General features: G+C 47.4%; 1 protein-coding gene and 1 pseudogene across 4 annotated transcripts in view; both read left to right on the top strand.

Moving 5' to 3' along the window:
* The first annotated feature begins 13,426 nt into the window (after positions 1-13,426).
* PIK3CB (phosphatidylinositol-4,5-bisphosphate 3-kinase catalytic subunit beta) overlaps positions 13,427-23,960 on the top strand; it is a 139,671-nt gene continuing 129,137 nt past the window's right edge. For all 4 annotated transcript variants that reach the window (XM_054708178.1, XM_054708180.1, XM_054708179.1 and 1 more), the window contains exon 1: positions 13,427-13,627. The gene's annotated coding sequence lies outside the window, so the exon portion shown is untranslated. The remainder of the gene's footprint in view (positions 13,628-23,960) is intronic.
* The window catches only part of LOC103299692 (peroxiredoxin-6-like), a 47,244-nt pseudogene continuing 42,789 nt past the window's right edge, over positions 19,506-23,960 (top strand).

The following is a 23,960-nucleotide window of genomic DNA, read 5'->3' as shown; positions in this document are numbered from 1 at the left end:
ACATTCTTGTTTTCCAGCCTTTAGTTCTCTGTCTTCCAGGCAACCACTGTTAACTTCTTATACCTGGCTGATGATAATCTTTGTACATCCAAATAGTAGCATATTTTACTGTTCTGCATCTTGCCTATTTTATTAAACAATATTTTGGAGACCAGTACATTTAGAAATGCCTATATTTTAAAATTGATTTTAGAGAGAGAGGAAGGGAACGAGACAGAGAGAAACATTGATGTGAGAGAGAAACATTCATTAGCTATCTCCTTTATGCGCCCTGACCGGGGATCAAACCTGCAATCTTTTAATGTCTGGGACGATGCTCCAACAAGGCCGAGGTGCCTTGTTCTTTTTTAAAGTTGTATAATACCACGTAATTCAGATAAAGTCTCTGTGTCTGTTTGTATGCATGTGCTCATATGCATGTGCGTGTAATTGTGTTTTATTCCATTTTTCTCCAAAGCCTTATGTATCTCTTTGATTTCCAGGAGCATGTAGTATCTGGTCCTCCTTGTGTCCCAATGCCTGGCGTTCTCCTTCTTTTCAGAATGCCCGCCCTATTTCTACAGGCTCCAGCCCCGAAGGGGGTACATTGGTGTATCCAGATACTCTCCTCTAAACCCTTTCCTAAAACAATATGGCTAAAAATGTGAGTAGAGAAGAGAAGCTGATTCTTCAAAAGAAAGCCTTCGATTAAAACCAGCTGCCCCTTGTGCTGGGACCTGAAGATACAAAAGGGAGCAAGAAAGCATTCCAGCCCTCAGCTTTCTTGCAGCCCACCGAGAGACAGGCTGGAAAACCAGCGATTGTCCAACAGAGAGGTGGGAGTCTGTGTATTGGTTTGATCCGATTTCAAATCCATCTGTTTATGACAGGTAACATTGTTTTAACCCACCTATGGCCAAGGGACATTTAGACTATAAAAACGGAAAGTTTATGAGGACTGTTCGAGAGTTTTGGTTTGGGTAAGTGGATGCTTTGCCGACTTAAGGAGTTCTCCAGAGATCTTGAAATGCTTGCTCCTGCAATGGCCAAAGGGATTCTTTGGTGGGTGGCGGCACTAAACTGTGTAATGGTCCCTGGAGTGATAGCCCTCAGGGCAGCATAGCTTGTCTGCCAACACTGGCCGTCTTCATCCCCTAGCAACGTGCTCTAGCAACAAGGGACTTCCATTTTGCTCTAGTAGCTGAAAGTCAGCTTGCAGGTGGTTTCGCCATCTCTCCCAAGAAACCAAACTCCTATAAACAGTACACCTCTAAATTTGGACTTTATTCCTTTTGCCTCCCCTTGCCTGTGATTAATCTGTCATTTGTTTGGAGTATGTTATTTCTTTATTTGCCTTATTAGGAGATATATTATCCTGTGTGCTAATGGCTCCTAAAATTATTATAATTCTCACAGTGAACCTGTGCTAAATAAATTGCTGGAAAAGACAGAATCAGTCTCCGAGTGTAACTTTTCTGCCTCCAATCAAAATAAGAGTCTCATAGTGGAGCAGGGAGAGGCCAGCAGTCACAAGGAAGTGAAATTGAGGCTGAGGCCATGGAGAAAGGTTGGCCAAGAGAACTAAAGGCAGATGTGGCTTCGATTATGGAGAGTGGTAGGGAAAAATTTAAAAACTGAACCTAGCCCTAGCTGGTTTGGCTCAGTGGATAAAGTGTTGGCCTGTGGATTGAAAGGTCCCGGGTTCGATTCTGGTCAAAGGCACATGCCTGGGTTGTGGGCCCGATCCCCAGTGGGGAACATGCATGAGGCAGCCGATCAATGATTCTCTCTCATCACTGATGTTTCTATCTCTCTCTCCCTCTCCCTTCCTCTCTGAAATCAATAAGTATATTTAGTAAAAAAAAAAACACACAAAAAAAACAATTGAACCTAAATCCCCCTGGGCCTTCAGCACCAAAGTAGATACACCCTAGGAAGGCAGGCAGGAAAGATGTCACCAGTCAAGATAAACCTACTCTCTGGTGCCTATAAAAATACACTTTGAGCCCTAGCCAGTTTGGCTCAGTGGATGGAGCGTCGGTCTGCGGACTGAAAGGTCCCAGGTTCGATTCCGGTCAAGGGCATGTACATTGGTTGCGGGCACATCCCCGGTAGGGGGTGTGCAGGAGGCAGCTGGTCGATGTTTCTTTCTCATCGATGTTTCTAGCTCTCTGTCCCTCTCCCTTCCTCTCTGTAAAAAATCAATAAATAATATATTTTTTATAAAAATACACTTTGAGCCCTAGCCAGTTTGGCTCAGTGGATGGAGTGTTGGCCCAAGGACTGAAGGGTCCCAGGTTTGATTCCGGGCAAAGGCTATACCTTGGTTGCAGGCTCAATCCCTGGGCCCTGGTTGGTGTACATATGGGAGGCAACCAATTGATGTGTCTCTCTCACATCGATGTTTCTCTCTCTGTCTCTCCCCCTCCCTTCCACTCTCTCTAAAATATCAATGGAAAAATATCCTCAGGTGAGGATTAACAAAACAAAACAAATGCATCTTGACTCTTCTGACAAACCTATGTGGGTTTCATCACTCTCAGCAGTCCAGGAATGGTTCCTCAGTATTCCTAGAGAATTTCTCATTCAGCTAGGAATGCTGGCATAAGTAGTGCTTGGCAACCTAATGAGGCCATTTCAATGGGTTATGAGGAGCAACTGGCAGCACTTCACCAAATTAGGAGCCTAAAAGATCTGGGTTTCCATGGCCTCTGTGACTATGAGCAAGCCCCTTAACCTCTCTGGGCCTTGGTTTCTGCTATGTAATTTCTTCATTCAAAAATATTTAATAAGCATCTACTATATGTTAGGAATAAATCTCAGTCTTGGGGAGGCAATAGATAAAAGAAACAAATGTGAGGGAGACCAGATAATTTTACTCCAGATATCCTGTTTAAAGTAGGCTTTTTTTTTTTTTTTTTTTTTTTTTTTAATTTCTTTATTGATTAAGGTGTCACATATTTGTCCTCATCCCCCCATTCCCATCCCACCCCTCTCCCCACGCATGCCCCAATCCCCTGTTGAACTTAACCGTTGGATAGGCTTATATGCATGCATACAGGTCCTTTGGTTGAACTCTCCCCCTCCCCCCCACCCTCCCCCTACCCTCCCCTCTCCTCCCTCTGAGGCCCGATAGTCCGATCGATGCCTCCTTGCTTCTGGTTCTGTTCTTGTTCCTCAGTCTATGTTGTTCATCATTTCCCCTAGATGAGCGAGATCATATGTCACTAGATATATACTAATAAGAACTGAATGTGAGACAAGCAATAATAGTTATGCTGACAGGCAAAGAATCAATCTGTAGCGAGCTTCCCCCTGGACCAACAGTTCTTTTGAGACTCAATTTCAATGTCCACCAGTTCCTTATGTGTACAAGTCAGCACTGACCCCTCAGCTCTGGATGGTGGACAAATGGTGGTAATGGAGGTCCGACTCCCTCTGGTTTGGTCTCGGCCGAACCCAGGGGCACGGCGTCACCCAGACTAAGGGGCACGTGGCCTCACCCCTACCCAAGGGGCGCGTGGTCTCACCCGGGCCTGGGACCCAGCCTCACCCGGATGGATCCAGGGGCGCACAGCCTCACCCGGACCCAGGATCTGGCTTCACCCGTACCCAGGGACGCTTGGCCTCTCCCAGACCCAGGGCCACGTGGCCTCACCCGGGCCTAGGTGCACGAGGCCTCATCCGGATCCAGGGACACATGGTCGCACCCGGACCCAGGGACGCTTGGCCTCTCCCAGACCCAGGGCCACTTGGGCTCACCCGGGCCTAGGTGTACGAGGCCTCACCCGGATCCAGGGACACATTGTCTCACCCGGACCCAGGGACGCTTGGCCTCTCCCAGACCCAGGGCCACTTGGGCTCACCCGGGCCTAGGTGCACGAGGCCTCATCCGGATCCAGGGACACATGGTCGCACCCGGACCCAGGGACGCTTGGCCTCTCCCAGACCCAGGGCCACTTGGGCTCACCCGGGCCTAGGTGCACGCGGCCTCACCCGGATCCAGGGACACATGGTCTCACCCGGACCCAGGGATGCTTGGCCTCTCCCAGACCCAGGGCCACTTGGGCTCACCCGGGCCTAGGTGCACGAGGCCTCACCCGGATCCAGGGACACATGGTCTCACCCGGACCCAGGGACGCTTGGCCTCTCCCAGACCCAGGGCCACTTGGGCTCACCCGGGCCTAGGTGCACGAGGCCTCATCCGGATCCAGGGACACATGGTCGCACCCGTACCCAGGGACGCTTGGCCTCTCCCAGACCCAGGGCCACTTGGGCTCACCCGGGCCTAGGTGCACGCGGCCTCACCCGGATCCAGGGACACATGGTCTCACCCGGACCGAGGGACGCTTGGCCTCTCCCAGACCCAGGGCCACTTGGGCTCACCCGGGCCTGGGTGCACGAGGCCTCACCCGGATCCAGGGACACATGGTCTCACCCGGACCGAGGGACGCTTGGCCTCTCCCAGACCCAGGGCCACTTGGGCTCACCCGGGCCTGGGTGCACGAGGCCTCACCCGGATCCTGGGACACATGGTCTCACCCGGACCCAGGGACGCTTGGCCTCTCCCAGACCCAGGGCCACTTGGGCTCACCCGGGCCTAGGTGCACGAGGCCTCACCCGGATCCAGGGACACATGGTCTCACCCGGATCCAGGGACGCTTGGCCTCTCCCAGACCCAGGGCCACTTGGGCTCACCCGGGCCTAGGTGCACGAGGCCTCACCCGGATCCTGGGACACATGGTCTCACCCGGACCCAGGGACGCTTGGCCTCTCCCAGACCCAGGGCCACTTGGGCTCACCCGGGCCTAGGTGCACGAGGCCTCACCCGGATCCTGGGACACATGGTCTCACCCGGACCCAGGGACGCTTGGCCTCTCCCAGACCCAGGGCCACTTGGGCTCACCCGGGCCTAGGTGCACGAGGCCTCACCCGGATCCTGGGACACATGGTCTCACCCGGACCCAGGGACGCTTGGACTCTCCCAGACCCAGGGCCACTTGGGCTCACCCGGGCCTAGGTGCACGAGGCCTCACCCGGATCCTGGGACACATGGTCTCACCCGGACCCAGGGACGCTTGGCCTCTCCCAGACCCAGGGCCACTTGGGCTCACCCGGGCCTAGGTGCACGAGGCCTCACCCGGATCCAGGGACACATGGTCTCACCCGGACCCAGGGACGCTTGGCCTCTCCCAGACCCAGGGCCACGTGGCCTCACCCGGGCCTAGGTGCACGAGGCCTCATCCGGCTCCAGGGACACATGGTCGCACCCGGAACCAGGGACGCTTGGCCTCTCCCAGACCCAGGGCCACTTGGGCTCACCCGGGCCTAGGTGCACGCGGCCTCACCCGGATCCAGGGACACATGGTCTCACCCGGACCCAGGGACGCTTGGCCTCTCAGACCCCGGGGCACGTGACCTCACCCATGCCTAGGTGCACGAGGTCTCACCCGGATCCAGGGACACACGGTCTCACCCGGTCCCAGGGACACCTGGCCTCCCCCAGACCTAGGGGCACGTGGCCTCACCTGGGCCTAGGCGCACGAGGCCTCACCCGGATCCAGGGACACATGGTCTCACCCGGACCCAGGGACGCCTGGCCTCCCCCAGACCCAGGGGCACGCGGCCCCACCCGGGCCTAGGTGCACGAGGCCCCAACCGGATCCAGTGACACATGGTCTCGCCCGGACCTAGGGGTGCGTGGCCTCTCTCAGACCCAGGGGCACGTGGCCTCACCTGGACCTAGGTGCACGAAGCCACCCGGACCCAGGGGCGCGTTACCTCTCTCAGACCCCTGGTCGCGTGGTCTCACCCGGATCCAGGGGCTCACGGCCTCACCCGTACTCGGGACCCAGCCTTACCCGGATCCAGGGGCCCACGGCCTCACCCGGACCCAGGGTTCAGATTCGCCCGGACCCAGGGGTACATGGCCTCACCCGAACCCGGAATCCAGCTTCACCTGGACCCAGGGGCGCGTGGCCTCACCCAAACCCAGGGGCGTGAGGCCTCACCTAGACCCAGAGGCGTGTGACCACATCTGAGCCCAGAGGCTCGCAGGCTCGCCTGGACTCGGGTCTCAGCGGGGTTTCGTCTTCCTGATCCCAATTCCTGTTGGTCAATTCCCTCTCAGCAATTCCTTCGGTCATTTTCTCAGAGCTCCAGGGCGGCTGCCGCAGAACTCGTTGGGCGGCGGGCTCGGCAAGGCTCCGGTGTGCCCGGTGCCCGGCGGTGGGCTGGTCCGGTGTCGCTGCGTCGGCCCTTGGGTCTGCAACGGTGGCCAGTCGCTGAGCGTGCACACCTGGCCACTTCGGGGCATTGAGATTCTTGAAGGACTCGGAGGTCAGCAAGCACGGAGTCTCCCACCCCATGTCTCCCAGGGGCTCGTCTGTCCGTGCTCGGCAGCGAGTGGAGCCGTCCCCTCAGCCGGAGACCGCCGGGGGAACTGCGCCGAGCACGTTCCTGGCCACCATTGTGTCGCCTGAGCCATAGTTCTTAAAGTGTGGACTTTGGGTCACCGGCATCAGCATCATCCTGCGTACCCCTCTCTTTTATTCTAGTTGTAGAGCATCTGCTCAGCCAGCCCCCCGGTCTTTCTGGCTGGTGTCTGCTCTGCTCTCCCGTCGTAGTCTCAATATTGTTGTGGTAGGCAACGATCAGGCTGCCGCCCTATGTCTCCATCTTGGTCCTCCTTTGTACAGTTAAGTCTTGATTGTTGTTGGTGTCACTGGGAGGAATTGTCCTCCAGGCCAATTGGCCGTGAGGACCCTCTTTGTCCATATAGGAAGAGTTGCTGTGCAGGAGACATGTTTGTGGGCCGGGTCTTGATGCAGCAATGCCTTGGCGCTCACTGAGTCTGCCTCTAGAATGCCTCCCTTATGCAAGTGATTGAAATCTGGTGTCATCTCCCACCAACCACTAGATGCCCTCGTTTCTGGGTCTCCAATGCAGTGTGGGTCAGCCACTACCTGAGGCACTCAGCAGGAAAAAGCTTCTGCTCAGCTTGGCTGGGGCGGAGCTACAGGGTGGAGCCTACAACCTTGGCTTCCTGTCAGCCCCGCCCTATGAGGTTCCTGTGTCTGTGTCCCTCTGTATTCCTTGCAAACACCTCTGAGAGAAACGCGCCCTGGAGTTTCGCCCACTGCCAAACAGTCCAGTCCCTCCCCTAATGAATCTGGACTCCCAGATTCTCGCCTGGAACTGGGTTTCAGTGCAGTTGGAACTGGGTCTCAGCGCAGTCTGGCGTCCCTGTCTCCTTCCCAGCAGGGCCACCCAGTGGCGCAGGCAAAAGTCCGTCCTCTGCGCACCTTCCAGTGCGCGCGTCTGGAGCCGCCGCTTCTCTGTGCCTCCGCCACCACAGCCCAAATTCATTCCCCCAGCGTGCGCCTGGCTTCCCAGGGTTTCGCCCGGAACTGGGGTTCAGTGCAGTCGGAACTGGGGTTCAGCACGGTCCTGAGCTTATGTCTCCTTCCCGCTAGGGCAGTTCAGTGGCGCAGGCAACAGTCCGTCCTTTGCGCCCCTTCCCGTGCGCGCCTCTGGAGCTCTGCCTTCCCCCGCTCCTCTGTGCCTGCGCCCCACAGCCCAGATTCATTCCCCCAGCCTGCGCCTGGCTTCCCAGGGTTTCGCCCGGAACTGGCGCTCAGTGCAGTCGGAGCCGGCGCTTAGCGCACTCCGGAGCCTTTATCTCCTTCCTGCCAGTGAACACCGGCCAGGCCGTCAGCCGCCCCTTCCTCTCCGGCTCCATCCTCCCCGCAGGCGCGCGTGCTCGTGTCTCCGCCAGTTTCTCCATACCTCAGGCTTTTACGGCTCCCCCGATTGTCCCCGTGGCCTTCTCCTTCCCCCCAGCTGTGGGCATTTCAGTCCGCCAGCTCTCCTGTGGTTCTGGACGATGTCCGTTCTGACCTCTAGTTGTGCCTTTGAAATTGTTGTGCCCGGCTGCAGGTTAGGTGTTTCACCTATGCCGCCATCTTGGTTTCTCAAGTAGGCTTTTTATATTTGATATTACTGATAACCAGGCATTTGTGAAAATATTTTTCTTATCTGGAGAAAAGACAGAAATCCATGCCTTTTGCCTTTCCTTCTCTCTCCAATATCACTGTCCACCTTTATCTGTTACCCAAGTTTTCATTTACCTCCCAAGTTTTCTTTCCTATTGCAGAGTTTATTTTTCCTCAAGTGTCTGCTGCTCACCCTTTCACCTTCTCCTCTGCCCTCCATCTGCCTTCCCCTTTCTGTTTTGTTCCTCCCATGTTTGGTGGCCCTGGTGTGTGTGGCCTTTTTGTGCTGGTCTTTGAGGACCGTTGGAAGAGGAGGGGAGAGGAGGGCAGCATGCCAATAGCTGTGGGCAGGACAGGATGTGTGAGGCTTTGTTGGCTCTCTCTGATACTGGAGGCCGGCATCCAAGCCTCCTCCTTCAGGACCTGGGGATGGTAACTAACTTGCTCTCTGGCTTTGTACAAGTCTTTTCGCCCTTAAGGGCTTTAATTTTTCTCTGTGTAAGATGAGTGGGCTGTACAATGGGATCTTTAAGTCTCCAAGCTCCAAGCTCTAAAATTCCAAGAAAGAAAGTTCTCAAATACTCTGCTGGCAGGAGTATAAAGGGTCCATCCTGTATGGAGGGTAATTTGGTAATATCCTTAAAAATTGCATATACCTATACCTGTTGACCCAGTAATTCTGCTTCTAAGAATTTATTCTGTAGTTATACTTGTACGTGTGCCAAATGATATAAATTCAAAGTTGTTCGTTGCAGGTTTGTATATCAAAAGATTGGCAACAGCCCTAACCGGTTTGGCTCAGTGGATAGAGCATCGGCCTGCGGACTCATGGGTCCCAGGTTCGATTCCGGTCAAGGGCATGTACCATTGGTTGCAGGCACATCCCCAGCAGCGGGTGTGCAGGAGGCAGCTGATCGATGTTTCTTTCTCATCGATGTTTCAAACTCTCTATCCCTCTCCCTTCCTCTCTGTAAAAAAAAAAAAAAAAAAAAAAATAAAAAAATATATATATATATATATATATATATAAAAGATTGGAAACATTCTAAATATCCATCAATAAGGGACCAGATAAATAAGTTATAGAATATCTTTACAGTGAAATATTACATAGCCATAAAATAGAAGGCAGATATAATGAAATACTATATGGCAAAGAATGAACCAAGCCCTGTTACTGCAGTAGTGTATGACTCTTAAAATAATGTGGAGGAAATGTAGAGCAAATGAAACCAAACCCAAAAAGAGCACACACTGCATGAATCTATTTGATTGAAGTTTAAAAACAGGAAGTTAGAAGCTGGGATAGTGGTTACCCCTGGAGGCAGGGCAGTAACTGGGTTCAGAGATATTCATTATGCTCTCTTTATTGATTTAGGAACTGTGTAAGATACAAGTGTGTTTGATATGTGAAAAATTATGAAGTGCAGTTTTTTGTATATATTCTATACACCAATAAAAAATTAAAAATAATACAGAAAATCTATATGTACTGATATAAAATAAGCTGATATATATGAAACAAACAAACAAACAAACAAAAAAACAAGTATAGACCGGCTGGCGTGACTCAGTGGTTGAGCGTTGACCTAGGAACCAGGAGGTCACGGTTTGATTCTCGGTCAGGGCACAAGCTTGGGTTGCAGGCTCAATCCCCAGTGGGGCGTGCAAAAGGTAGCTGATCAATGATTCTCATCATTGATGTTTCTCTCTCTCTCTCTATCCCTTCCTCTTTGAAATCGATAAAAATGTATTTTAAAAATAGAAAACACACACACACACACACACACACACACACACACACACACACACAAGTATAAATCAAGCACTGTGATTTGTGTAAAAAAATGGGGAACTATGCCCTAGCTGGGTAGCTCAGTTGGTTAGAGCATGGTCCTGATACGCCAACGTTGCGGGTTCAATTCCCAGTGAGAGCATCAACCAATGAATGCATAAATAAGTGGAAAACAAATCAATGTCTCTCTCTCTCTCTCTCTCTCTCTCTCTCTCTCTCTCTCCCTCAAATCAATAAAAAAATGTTTAATTTAAAAATGGAGGAATATATATCTGTGTTTGCTTACATATGCACACAATATTTCTGGAAGGATACTCAAGAAAATGGCAACATTGGAGAACTTCTTAGCTGTCTGTGAAAGAGACTTTTTACTGGATATTTGGTTGTACATTTTGAATTTCAAACCATGTGAATATATTCCTTATACAAGGAAATGAAAGCACTCAAATTTTAAAAAGAAAAATTTAAAAATTCTATGAATCTAGGAAATACTGAGAAGTATTTGGAAAGAAGGGGGAAATGCCAAAAGAGTATATACTGAGTATAGCTCAGAACTCAGTGGTGAGAAGTGCGGGGGTCAAGGAGAACAAATGAGTCTTCTAAAATTGAAGAAAGCCCTGGTCAATGGGTTCAGTGGTTAGATCATCGGCCTGCAGACCAAAGGGTTATGGGTTTCATCCCAGTCAAGGGCACGTACCATGGTTGCAGTCTTGATGCCCAGCCCTGGTTGGGGCCTGTGTGGGAGGCAAGGAATCCATGTGTCTCTCTCACATTGATGTTTCTCTCTCTCTGTCTCTTCCCCTCCCTTCCTCTCTTTCTAAAAATCAATGGAAAAAATATCCTTGGGTGAGGATTAACAGCAAAAACAACAAAATTAGTCATAGCCTGTCAGGTGTGGCTCAGTGGCTGAGTGTCAACCTATGAACCAGGAGGTCACAGTTCCATTCCCGGTCAGGGCATGTGCCTGGGTTTCGGGTTCTATCCCCGGTGGGGGAGCATGCAGGAGGCAGCCGATCAATGATTCTCTCTCATCATTGGTGTTTCTCTCTCTCTCTCTTTCCCTCTCCCTTCCTCTCTGAAATAAAAAATATAAAAATATATATATATATATATATATATATATATATATTTTAAAAGAATTAGTCACAAAAGTGTTTCCCCTTTAAAACTACATTTATTAGATTGAAATAATGAGATAATACATTCACTGGTTATAACAATTAAGATAATTCAAAGATCTATAAAGAAAAAGAACTCCCTCCCACTCACACCCTTCTCTTTCACACTCGGAGGTATCCAGTGTGATCAGCCTAGTGTAAATTCTTCCACCCCTTTCTTTATGTTCCTATGAATATATATAAAAATGGTCAGCAATATACTAACAGGATCATACCACTCTTTATCACTCTAGAATATATTTAGCAATATATTATGGACATCCCTCTGGGTCTAACTCATTTTCGTCATTGCGTAATATTCCATAGTACAGAGGCAGTACATTTGATTCATGGATTCCATTACCTATGGACAGTCAGGTGGTTCCAAATTTGTTTGTGTTTGTTTTGCACTACAAGTAGTACAATACGCACCTGTATTTGTTTCCTTTGGCAGCTTTAACAAATCACCACAAATTGGGTGGCTTAAAACAGCAGAAATTTATTCTCTCACAGTTCTGGAGTCCAGAGGTCTGAAATCAAGGTGTCATTCCTTCCATAGGTTCTGAGGGAGAATCTCTTCTATGCCCCTCTCCTACCTTCTGGCAGCTGCCAGCAATCCTTGACATTCTTGGCTTGTAGACACACCACTCCCATCTCTACCTCATTCTTCCCATCTTCGTCTCTGTGTCTCTGTATCTCAAATCTTCCTCTGCCTTTCCTTTTCACTGGATTTATGACCCATCCTAAATCTAGGATGATTTCATTTCAAGATCCTTAACTTAATTACACCTGTAAAGGTATTTCCAAATACGTCTATATGCTCACAGGTGCCAGGTGCACATATCTTTATTTAGAGGACCAACATTCAATCCACTGTGGCATCATTGTGTATATCCTTACAACTGGTAATTTCTGTAGTTTTGCTACAGGGCAGAGTTAATTCCCCCCTCCCCCCAATGAGTAGGTATGTGTATTTTAAATTTTAATAGATATTCCCAGAGTTTGTGTCAATTTACATTTCCATCAGCTATGTCCCAGCGCTTGTTTCCACATGTATCGTGATTGCTTTTGTTAAATGTTTGACAACATAATGAGAGAAACCTGGACTATATGTCTTAATTTTCTTTTCCATGACTATTAGTGAAATAAGCATCTTTCAAATTTGGGTTTTATCTTCTATTGATTGCCTGCTTGTATACTTTGTCCATATTTTTAAAACATTGAGCTATTCAGCTTTTTAAAAAAGTCCATTTATAGAAACTCTTTTATGTTAGAGATACAATGTGCTTGCCATATGTTTTGTGTAGTTCTATTCCGTCTATTGTTTTTTCTTTTTTTTTAAAAAAAACTTGTCTTGTCATTGTGATGTCATGCAAAACTTTAAAAATATTTATAGAGACAAGTGTTTTTATTTTTTCTTTAATGAGCCTGGGCTTCCTGTCTTGCGTAAGGTCCCCCCTCACTACAGTGATATTACTATTCTTTAAAAATATTCCTCCAAGTTTTTAATTTGTATATTTTATATCTTTAATTCTTCTGGAATTTATTTTTGAATATGGCATGGTTCTATTTTTGATCTATTATGAACAGAGAGTCAATTAAACCAAGATCATTTATCAAGCCACCTTTGCTTTATATTAGGTTCTACTTCTAGATTCTATCCCAGACTAAACTATATATGCCTGAGCTATTATGGTAGTCAGTTACAATAACGTTACAAATACTAGCTTTACAATAAGTTAAATTTTTGGTTTTCAATAAGTGAAATTCGAGTGTGCCACTAAGAAAGAGGGCCATGAAATTTCAAAGATAACAGGAGATAAGGTATGAGTAAGGGCTGGGTAAACCTTAAGGCTCTGCAGCAAATGTTAGCTGTTGTTATCGCCACGATGAACATACAGGAAAAGACTCTTGGGCTTGAAAGGCTAAACTTTTTCTTTTATGATCATTGGCAGTGCAGGGAACGAAGGGCCGGCTGTGGGGCGGCTGACCAAGGGTTCCCATCCCAGAACCAGAGTGACAAACGGAGGGGAAGGGGTGAAAGCAAAGTGCTGCCTGCGCTCAAGAACCGAGGAGTCTGTCCAAAATCGCAGAACGGAATTAGGGAGAGGAACTGCGAAGAGACGGCCAGCAAGGAGACCCAGGAACAGCGAGGTCTCTCGGGGCAGGTGGTGGAGGTCTCCGGAGGCTGCTTGCTGGGGATTCCCCGTCCTGCGGTCCTCAGGCAGCAGCAAACTGGAGCAGAAGCACCGCGCAGCAGCCGGACGGGCGGGCGGGCGGGCAGCCGAGAGGACTAGGCAGCAGTCTCCCTTCTCCCAACCCCGCCCCGCCCAGCCCCGCCCCGCCCCGCCCCGCCTGTCCCGTAGGTCTGCGGCGGCCGCTGCGGGGTCTGGGATTGGCCCGAGCGGCGCGAGGGGAGGGGTAGTCACGCGCGCGCGCACGCGCGGGCGCGCCCACGGCGGCGGCGCGCGCGTGCTCCGTCGGTCGGTGCGGCGGCAGCGGCAGGGGCTGCGGCGGCGGCGGCGGAGGAACGGGGCGGGCCATGGCAGTGGGCGGCGGGACGGTGTAGCGCCGCGCGGGGCAGGCGGGAGGTGACTGAGAGAGGCGAGATGGGAGCGCCGCAGCTGGTCGGGAGCGGTGGTCTGGGCTGCTGACCGCACACCCGAGCTTGGAGCCCACGGCGGCGGCGGAGCGCCAGGCAGGTGAGTGTGGCGGAGCGCGACCCGGATATGCGGCGCGGCTGCTGGGCGGCGCGGCGGGCTCTGCCGCCGCCGCCGAGGTTCCCCGGAGCGGGCCGGCGGCGTGCTCTTGCTGGCCACAGCCTGTGGTGCCGGCGACTTGGTTGCCCGCGCCGCGGTTCCTCCCGGCTCGGAGAGGACTCCCGCCCGCCGGCCCGCGGGGGCGCCTCGCTCGACTTGCGGCCCTCCCGGTTTCTCCAAGGTGAGCGGCGCTTGCCCGGCCTCCCACGGCAGGGACGCCGCGGGGCGCCCCGGGCCGCCGGCGCAGTTGGTCGCGTTCCTGACGGGAGTCTCCGTGGAGAGGGTGTCCTTGCCCCCTGCGTCTACGCGGCCAGCTCCGGAGCCTCCCGACTCTCGGGTACCTTTTTTGCACTGAAGTGTCTTTTAGGGGCAGAGATCCGGGACTTGTTGGGGTATGGTCGTGTTTTCAAATCCTCGTGCCGCCACCGATCAGCCCTGGGGCCTTGGGTCAAAGTGTCCAGTTTTGTTAGTGGGAATAATAACATGTAACTTCACAGGTTGGTTGTGAGGATAGACACTAGGAAGATGTGCAAGGCCGAACAGCAAGTGATCAGCCCTGGTGCATCCTCTGGTCAGCTGTTGCTGACTGCTGGCCGCGCGGGTACGCTCGGAGGGCACATTATTTCGGAGGTACTCGGGGGTTGCAGTAACCTCCAAGTGGGATTGTTTACTGTTGGGAGTGGCATCAGAATCCTCCGGCCTCATCCTAGAACCCTGTCGTCTTTTGCTTCGGTTGCCTGGGAATACCTGTCTCACGTACCGAGTGGGGGAACTGTGGCTGGAATAAAAACCCAGCGAGTTTAGGATTCGCTTAGGATGGAAGATGGCGGGACACACCAACTTGAAGTGCTTTGGTGATTAAATAATCTTAAGTGACACTTAAACTCTGTCACTTGTTACAGAGTATAAACACACGAGGAATATGGAAACAGACTTTTTTTTTTTTTTTTTCTTCTTTCTCTTTCTGCATTGCTACATCCGAAGGGAGTGACAAGCGCTTCTGTAAACATCGTCGTGGGCCGTGTTACTGTCTGGTGAAGTCATCATAATTAAATTAGATGAGTACTTATTTTGAAGCACTGAATGAATGTTTGGAAATATGATTCCTAATTAAATCATCTCCAACGAGTCAGAATTCTCAGCAGTTCATTAATCATTTGGGGATTTTTATGCTATGCTCTTTAAGATTTTTTTTTTATGGTAAAAAGCAGAACTGTGGAAGTCATGATCATGTAGCTATAGGAGAGGGTGTTCAGGTTACAATTCTTAACCTAGTTTCAGGAGGCAAGTGTGCAAGAAAGTAAAACCCTTAAGCTTTAACACTGGACTTGTACTCACTAAAGCAAAAATGACTAAAAACAAAGAACTTTTGTTTTACATCCCTGTTTCACACTCGGATGAGTGTCTTCTACCTTCAGGTTATTTTTTATAAGTGGAGAAAATTGAGTTGGGTTTATTGCCGTTTTGCACCTCTTGTCTGTGTTTCCTGCTTTTCCTAGCGACTCATTCATAAAGACTTTTGATCCAAGCTGCTTTGTGAATGTGAACAAAATACATAGAAAATAATTAAAAATGAGCTTTATCACTTAAATTATGTTCTTCCTTGTAGTCTAATTGTGTTCTTCCTAAGTTATGATCTTCCCTGTTGTCTCATTTTGGACTAGTGAGCCCAACAGTAGAAGTACTGTTAGCTACTGTGCAAAGGCTAGGGGTCAGAAGTCACATCTTGGTTCTAGGCCTGAACATGGGTCCCAAATAGCTGGGGATTTGGGGATGTCACTCAGTCTTTCTGGACCTCAATTTATGTATATATTTTTATAATTAATGGAATTTGAGTGTGTGTGTGACCAGCAGATTGGGAGGATGGTAGTGGACTAGAGAATCGTATTATACATATAAAGGATATCCCAGGATATTATATTTGCCCTTCTCTTTTTGCTTTCTCTCTCTCTTTTGTTGACTTTTTCTTCTCTTCTTGAATTCAAACATTCTAATGCCTCAGGGTTTTCAAGCTTGCCCCTCTACTTTTTTCTATCTATACCAGTGATGGGCAACCTTTTGAGCTTGGTGTGTCAAACTTCGCCAAAAAACTGAGCATAACTCGGGTAGTGTGTCACTTTGAGGAAAAAACATTATTTCACGATATTTATAGTTTAAATAACATAAATGTATAATTGCTATATATAATTGTATTTAAGAAACCAAAAACTAAATATTTAGTGCTGACACTCGTGTCAGAGGTTCGCCATCACTGATCTATACTCTTCTTGGATGATCCTATCAAACATGCTCTATGGTTTAAATACTCTCAATGTATTGTTTACTCTCAGATTTTTATCTTGGGTCCTGAACTTCAGATTTCTTCTACTTGCCTACATGATATCTTTATCTATTTTGTCTGTAGGCATCTTAAACTTAACATGTTCAAAGTAGAGCTCTTGATTTCCATTCCTCAACTTATTTCTTTCCCAGCAGTCTCCATTTCATAAGAGCTCCTCCTCCCCTCCTCCACCCTACATAAGTGAAAAATCTGGTATCCATTCTTAATTCATTCTTTTGCCTCACTCTTCGCCTATCACACAAATGACCAGCAAAATCTGTAAATTTACCTCCACAATATGTGCTGAGTATTTTTAGTTTAGTTTGTTTTTATAGACACCATCCCAGTTCTTACTGGGTAGTAGCTTCCTAACTGGTGTCTGCCTCTCGTCTTACTCTCCTACAGTCCATTTCCAAACAGCAATCAGCATGATCTTTACTTAGTTTCTTGCTCTAGTAGCTTCTTGTTACACTAAGAAATAAATCCAACTCTTCACCTGCACTATCAGTTAATTATCTTGCTTATTCTTTTGTTCTTTGTTTATGGTCTTTTCCTCCATCTAGCTGTGCTATAAGTTATCTGATGGCAGGGACCTGTCTTCCTGGGCTATTTTCAGTAACTAGAACAGTGATTGGAACATTTAACTAACGTTGAATGAATGAACGTGCGAATGAAATAAGTTATAAAATACTCTGATTCCAAGTATAACATGTACTGATCACACTTTACACTTTTTTGGTCCCAGATTTGTGCAAATGAGGAAGAAATCAGAAGGCATAGAGTTACTCTGCTAGACATCCTTATTCCTTCAGTCTTCATAAACATGCTGTACTTCCTGAAAAGGCTAAGCATTTGGAACTTAAGCCACTGATAACAAAACAAATGTGAATTTTGTTCATTGTGTACTGGATCATTAGTATTTTTGCGAATAAGGAACCAAACAAGTTTTCCGGTCTGTTTTGTTATTTTGAGGCATTGAATTTTGGTCTTGATGGGAGGGAGTTGGTTCTAGAATGTGGTAGTTTGATCAAATAATTGCATAACAAATCCTGTAGGGTAGCAGAATTTTTACAGAGAGCCAATGTCTTTGTTTCAGTTGCACTATTTAAAAACAAAAGTCTGAGACTTTTCCCCCCCACCTTTTGTGAGTGTGTGTGCATACATATATGTACATATTCTGGGAACCATTTGATTTGAAGTTGTCATAACTTACCATATCTTGGGGATAAATCCCTATTATTTGGTTTCTCTTTATTTTCTGCTAATCCTCACCTGAGGATATTTTTATTGATTTTAAGAGAGAGTGGAGCCGAAACCGGTTTGGCTCAGTGGATAGAGCGCCGGCCTGCGGACTCAAGGGTCCCAGGTTCGATTCCGGTCAAGGGCTGTACCTTGGTTGCGGACACATCCCCAGTAGGGGGTATGCAGGAGGCAGCTGAGGTTTCTCTCTCATCGATGTTTCTAACTCCTATCCCTCTCTCTTCCTCTCGGTAAAAATTCAATAAAATATATTTTAAAAAAAAAAAAAAAAAAAAAAAAAAAAAAAAGAGAGTGGAAGGGAAGGAGAGAGACAGAAACATGGATGTGAGAGAGCCATTGATTAGTTGCCTCCCGCGTACACCGGATCACGCCTGCAATCAAGGTACATGTCTTTGACTGGAATCGAACCTGGGACCCTTCAGTCCGCGGGCTGATGCTCTATCCACTGAGCCAAACCAGCTAGGGCTATTTGGTTTCTATTACCTGCTCACTTGACAGCTTTGTCATGTTGTAGAAAGAGGCAAATAACTTAGTATTTTTCTTCTCTGCCTGAGACTGAGTCTAGCCCTGAAAACTATGAACAAAGAAGGGCATGGAAAAAATTAGAAGTGTACAATTCCATTGTCAAAGTAGAAATATAGGAAAAATATGTTGGACGATGAAATTCGAGATTAGAGGAATAATTTTTTTTTAACTAGTGACATAGTTGTTTATTATCATTATCAAATATTATGCATTGTACATAATTGTATATGCTACACTTTTGTACAGCAGTAGGTTTGTTTACACCAGCATCACCACAAATACATGATAGTGAGTTGTGCACAGTGTTAAGACAGCTATGATGTCACTGGGCAATAGGAATTTTTCAGCTCCATTATATTCTTTTTTTTTTTAAATTCTTTTTTGTTGAAAGTTTTACATGTATCTCCTTTTCCCCCCATTGACCTCTCCCCACCTGCTCCTACCCCCAGCACATGCCCCCACCCCCTATTGTCTGTGTCTATTGGTTATGCTCATATGCATGGATACAAGTCCTTTGGTGGATCTCTAGTCCTATCTAATAAAAGAGTAATATGCAGATTGACCATCACTCCAACACCCAAGATGGCTGCCCCCATGTGGTCAAAGATCCTGCCCCCATGTGGACACAAGATGGCCACCACAAGATGGCCAGCAGGGGAGGGCAGTTGGGAGGGACCAGGCCTGCAAGGGAGGGCAGTTGGGGGTGATCAAGCCTGCAGGGGAGGGCAGTTAGGGGTGACCAGGCCGGTAGAGGAGGGAAGTTGGGGGTGACCAGGCCTGCAGGGAAGGGCAGTTGCAGGGGACCCAGGCCTGCAGGAGAGAGCAGTTGGGGGGGACCAGGCCTGCAGGGGAGGGCAGTTAGGGGTGACCAGGCCTGCAGGGGAGGGCAGTTAGGGGCAAACAGGCTGGCAGGGGAGCATCAATCAGGTTTGCAGGGGAGTGGTTAGGGGGTGATCAGGCTGGCAGGCAGAAGAGGTTAGGGGCAATCAGGAAGGCAGGTAGGCGAGCAGTTGGGAGCCAGCAGTCGTGGATTGTGAGAGGGATCCCAGATTGGAGAGGGTGCAGGCTGGGCTGAGGGACACCCCCCCCCCCCGTGTACGAATTTTGTGCACCGGGCCTCTAGTGGAATAATATTGACTGAACATTTAGTAGAAAAGAAAGATAAGGGAAAATAGAGATTTTGAGGCTTATTTGAGACAGCGTTCCTCTCACCACCCTCCCCAAATTTTGACACTTGGGTATTTTCCCGTTTGCTTCCTCTCCATTTGCTGATATATATGGGTTATTTTTCTAAGAAGTGTCTATGATCCTACTGTAGTCCAATGTCAGAACACATTGCAGAAAAGGAAACTATTCTTTTTTTTTTTAATACCCAGAAATCAGTTGCATTTTTATTTTATTTATTGATTTTAGAGACAGGGAGGGAGGGAGGAAAAGAGAGAGAGAGAGAGAGAGAGAGATATCATTTCACTTATTTATGTATTCATTGCTTGCTCCTTGTTGGTGCCCTGACCTGGGATTGAACTGGCAACCTGGGCGTATTGGGATGATGCTCTAACCAGCCACAGCTATCCTTTTCTTCTTTTAAAACTATTTGTTTTATTATTTTTCTTTTTATATCTATTGATTAGAGGGGGGGGGGAGGGATACATAGAGAAAGAGAGAGAAATATCTATGTGAGTGAGAAATACTGGTTGGTTGCCTCCATTGCCCACCATGGGTATGTGCCCTAACCAGAAATCCAACCCATCTTTTGGTGTATGGGATGATGCTCCAACCAGCCGAGCCACAGTGGCAGCTAAGGCAGGGCCTTTTTATTTTCCCATAATTAAGATGTCTTCTTGGATTTTTTTCAGCCATTGGGTCCAGCTTTTACCCTTGAGAATGGCTTCAAACTGGTACGCTTCCTTTTTAAGTTGTTTTCCCATATATTCTACTAGAGGTCTGATGCACAAAATTTGTGCACGAGTAGGGTCCCTAGACTGGCCAGAGATCAGAGTTGATGGGGACTCCCCCTCTACCCGCCCTGCAAGGCACCTGCCTTGGCTCGACAGCCCCGCCCCCTGCTGCCACCGGTTGCCTCCCTCTGCAGGGCGATCAGGGGGGCTCCTGCTGGCACCCGCCTTGCCTGGCCTGGGGCCTGCGGGCTGGGGGCAGCTCCTGCGTTGAGCGTCTGCCCCCTGGTAGTCAGTGTGCATCATAGTGACCAGTCGTTCCACTGGCCGTTCTGCCATTTGGTTGATTTGCATATTAGGCTTTTATTATATAGGATGGTTGTCTTTATGTTATCTCCAGGTTAAATAATTCTGAGTTATAAGCCTCTAGTTAAGAGAAGGAAAATGAAAGGGATTTAGATGTATGATTGGGTATATATAGTGTGTTAGCTACTTATTGCTGTAGTAAAGCAGGTTGCATATCTCTAATTTAGACATTTCTTTTTTTGAGTTAATAGACATTTCTTTTTAGATGACTAAAGATATATATGTATATTTTTTTGTTAATCCTCACCGAGGATATTTTTCCCATTGATTTTTAGAGAGAGAGGGAGAGAGGGAGGAGAGGGGGGGGGGAAAGAGAGAGAGAGAAACAATGTGAAAGAGACACATCTATTAGTTGCTTCCCTCACTGCCCCCCCCTTTTCCCATTGAACATGAGATCCTTTGGTGCATGGCCGGTGCTCTAACCACTAAGAAACACCGGCCAGGGCTAAGGAGAGTTTGAAAAAAAAAATAATAATTTATTGTTTTCAGAGAGTAAGGGAGAGGGAGAGAGAGAAGTATCAGTGATGAGAGAGAATCACTGATCAGCTGCCTCTTGCATGCCCCCTACTGGGGATCAAGCCTGCAACCTGGACATGTGCCCTTGATTGGAATTGAACTCAGGACCCTTTAGGCCAATGCTCTATCCACTGAGCCAAACTGGCTAGAGCAAGAGATTTCAATAAAAAGACATTTCTAAAAGGGGAGTGACATTGAATTTAAAAATTTTTACATACAGTCAAGTTCACTTTTGCATGTGTAGTCCTATGAATTTTGACACATGCATAGATAGATTCTTGTAACTACGGCAGCTAACGGTATTCAGAACAATTCCAACACCCCAAAGAATTCCCTTATGTTAGTCCTTTGTGGTCACTTCCCCCTAATTCTTGACACTTGGACTTAGGTATTTTTTATTTTATTTTTAATATATTTTTTATTGATTTCAGAGAGGAAGAGAGAGAGAGAGAAACATCAATGATGAGAGAGAATCATTGATTGGCTGCCTTCTGCACACCCCCACCGGGGATCGAGCCTGCAACCCAGGCATGTGCCCTGACTGGGAATTGAATCATGATCTCCTGGTTCGTAGGTCAATGCTCAACCATTGAGCTATGCTGGCCTGGCAGACTTAGGTGTTTTTTTAAAGAAAAAATTTCTCAAGTATCAGAATGTATCAGAACTGGAATAAGTGGATAATTAATTGATCAACCTACTTACTGGTTTTCTTTTAGAAATATAAAAGAGAATTCCAATCTTCAACATAATGGGTTTACATGCAATAAAATATTTAACCTTGTAGATGGAGGAATGTTTCTAAGGGCTTTAACTTAAAAATTATACCTTTTGGAACCTGTCAAGTGATGCAAATCTCATAATACCAGGTTATAATAGGGACCATCTAACAAAGAAATTTGGGGGCTAAGTCTGTGATAAAATGGTAATGGACATCATCACATATCCTCTCAAGTCTCTTTAATAAATTCAGAATTCCCATTTACTGCTATCACGGGGTAGAGATTAATTTTGCAAAGGATAATGCTGTGAAGTTATAGCTTTTCTCCCGGGTCTGTCTAGCATTGTCACTTTCTGCTAGCCTATCCATTTTATTCCAGCACTTAAGAGTTGCAGGTATTCAACTTTCCTAGGAGTTGAGGAGGAGGATATGTTGTTACCTGTACAGCTAAAGTACATTGCAAATGTAGCTTTCCATTCTCCTATTAACTTGGTTCCAGCCTAAAGCAGTTAATGTAGAAATTCCATCATTTACTCAGAAAATTCACAAATCCTTCCCCTGAAAAAATCCTGGCTTCAGGATTTATATATCTTTCCCTACTTATTCACCAAGCTATGGATATCGCCTTATTTCCTCTAATATTTAAAGCAGATCACCTGAGGTTATTAGATGACCCTTCGGGAGTATTTACTGCTGAAATAATGTTAATCTGGACAGTCCCCTATATCCTGGCATTGCTAGAGCCAGGTCTGCAGCTCAGAATCCCGAGAGACTGCCACATTGCTGACCCTGTAGTTTGTCATTTTTTTGGTGCTCTGGCTTCTTGGGAGACCACCAAGCAAATGCTCATTTGCCTTGAAGGGAAATGTGATCCTGATTATCCATGCCTTCAGGAGGAGGATTATGTGGATTAAAAGAAATCCTTGGGTAATTCAGAAGCTTTATTTAAACTGTACTTTACCCACATTCCTGACCATAGTTTTTTCTCGAATTTATAATATTTACTTATTTCCTATCTATCTCCATTTACCAGTTAGAAGTAATGGTAGTCTGTGACGTAGTGGAAAGATGGGAGCAGTCAAAGGAGTTAGATAATCATCAGGCATTGCCCCACATAATTTGGTGTTGACTGGGTGGTTTAGCCATGATGCTTACTAGACCTTGAAGACCTGAATTCCATGAATTCCTTATCTGCTGAGCCACTGGAAGGAATCTGAGGTGACCGTCAACAAGAGGTCATACTCCATTTTGAGACATTTGCACTTTACTGGCATAACTGATTGAGCTTTTGTGATTTAAATAATGAGATTTCAGATTTAAATAATGAGATTTCAGATTGAGTTTTAAGTTTAATTTGAATTTGTAACTGAAGACCTGCTATTCAAAATAGAGATGCTGAGTTTTTGTAGCCAGGTCACTAACTACTACTTTCAAGTTACATGTAGTTACACAATAATTAATTTCTATTAAATAGTTGAAATATGGTCATTTAAAATTGTTTACTCTTGAGCTATTGATTTAGTGTAGGTCCTGTATTTGTGTTACATGCCATTGAGTAGATAGACTCCTACTCTGGTGACCCTATGAATGAGTGATGTCTACAATGTCCTGTCCTAGCAGCCTTGCTCAGCTCCTGTAGACTCGTGCCTATGGCTTCTTACATGGAGTCACCCATCTCATATTTGGTCTTTTTTTTTTTTTTGCTGCCTTCTGCTTTTCCCAGCATTATTTTCTTTTCTAGATCAGGCTGTGCCTGAAATAGGACAGCTTTAGTTTTGCCATTTTTCCTCCAGCATTGTTTCAGGCTTCATTTGCTCTTGGATCCACTTGTATATCCCTACTCCCCTACACACACTTGTATTCTTTCTGGTCCTTCAGGGTATGTGTAGAACTTTCCTCCAACATAAAAATCTTGTATTTAGATACTTTAAAATCAATGTTTTCCTCTAGCTTTATACATATGATTTTTAAATTGGTTTTTTTAGAGAGAGAGAGAGGAAGGGAGGAGAGAGAGATAGAAACATTGATGAGTGGGAAACATCAATCGACTGCCTCCTCTATGCCCCCTACTGGGGATTGAGCATGAAACCTGGGCATGTGCCCCGACAGGAAATCGAACCATGACCTCCTGTTTAATGGGTCAATGTTAAACCACTGAGCCACACTGGCCTGGTTCCTCTAGCTTTATAAATCACTAGAGGCCCGATGCATGAAATTCATGCAAGAGTAGGCCTGCCTTCCCCTGGCTGCCAGCACCGACTTGCCTCTGGCACCCAGGACCCAGGCTTCCTTCCGGCTGCCAGCAGGCATCTGGGACCTGGGCTTCCCTTCAGCTGCCAGCAGGCACCCGGGACCCCAGCTTCCCTTGCAGCCCTGGCTTCGTCCTGAAGGTCATTCAGAAGGACATCCGGTCTAATTAGCATATTATGCTTTTATTATTATAGGTTTTATTATTATAGATAGATTACAAATTTATGCTATTATGTTAGCTGAACAAAAATTATAACTTGTGAGGTAACCCTAGTTGGTTTGGCCCAGTGGATAGAGCATCAGCCTGTGGACTGAAGGGTCCTGGGTTCCATTCTGGTCAAGGGCACATGCCCAGGTTGCAGGCTCAATCCCCAGTAGGGGGCGTGCAGGAGGCAGCCCATCAATGATTCTCTCATCATTGATGTT

The sequence above is a fragment of the Eptesicus fuscus genome, chromosome 18 (genome assembly GCF_027574615.1).
Source record: "Eptesicus fuscus isolate TK198812 chromosome 18, DD_ASM_mEF_20220401, whole genome shotgun sequence".
Taxonomy (NCBI): Eukaryota; Metazoa; Chordata; class Mammalia; order Chiroptera; family Vespertilionidae; genus Eptesicus; species Eptesicus fuscus.
The sequence above is the reverse complement of the archived record's forward strand: the minus strand, read 5'-3'. Positions and strand labels throughout refer to the sequence as shown.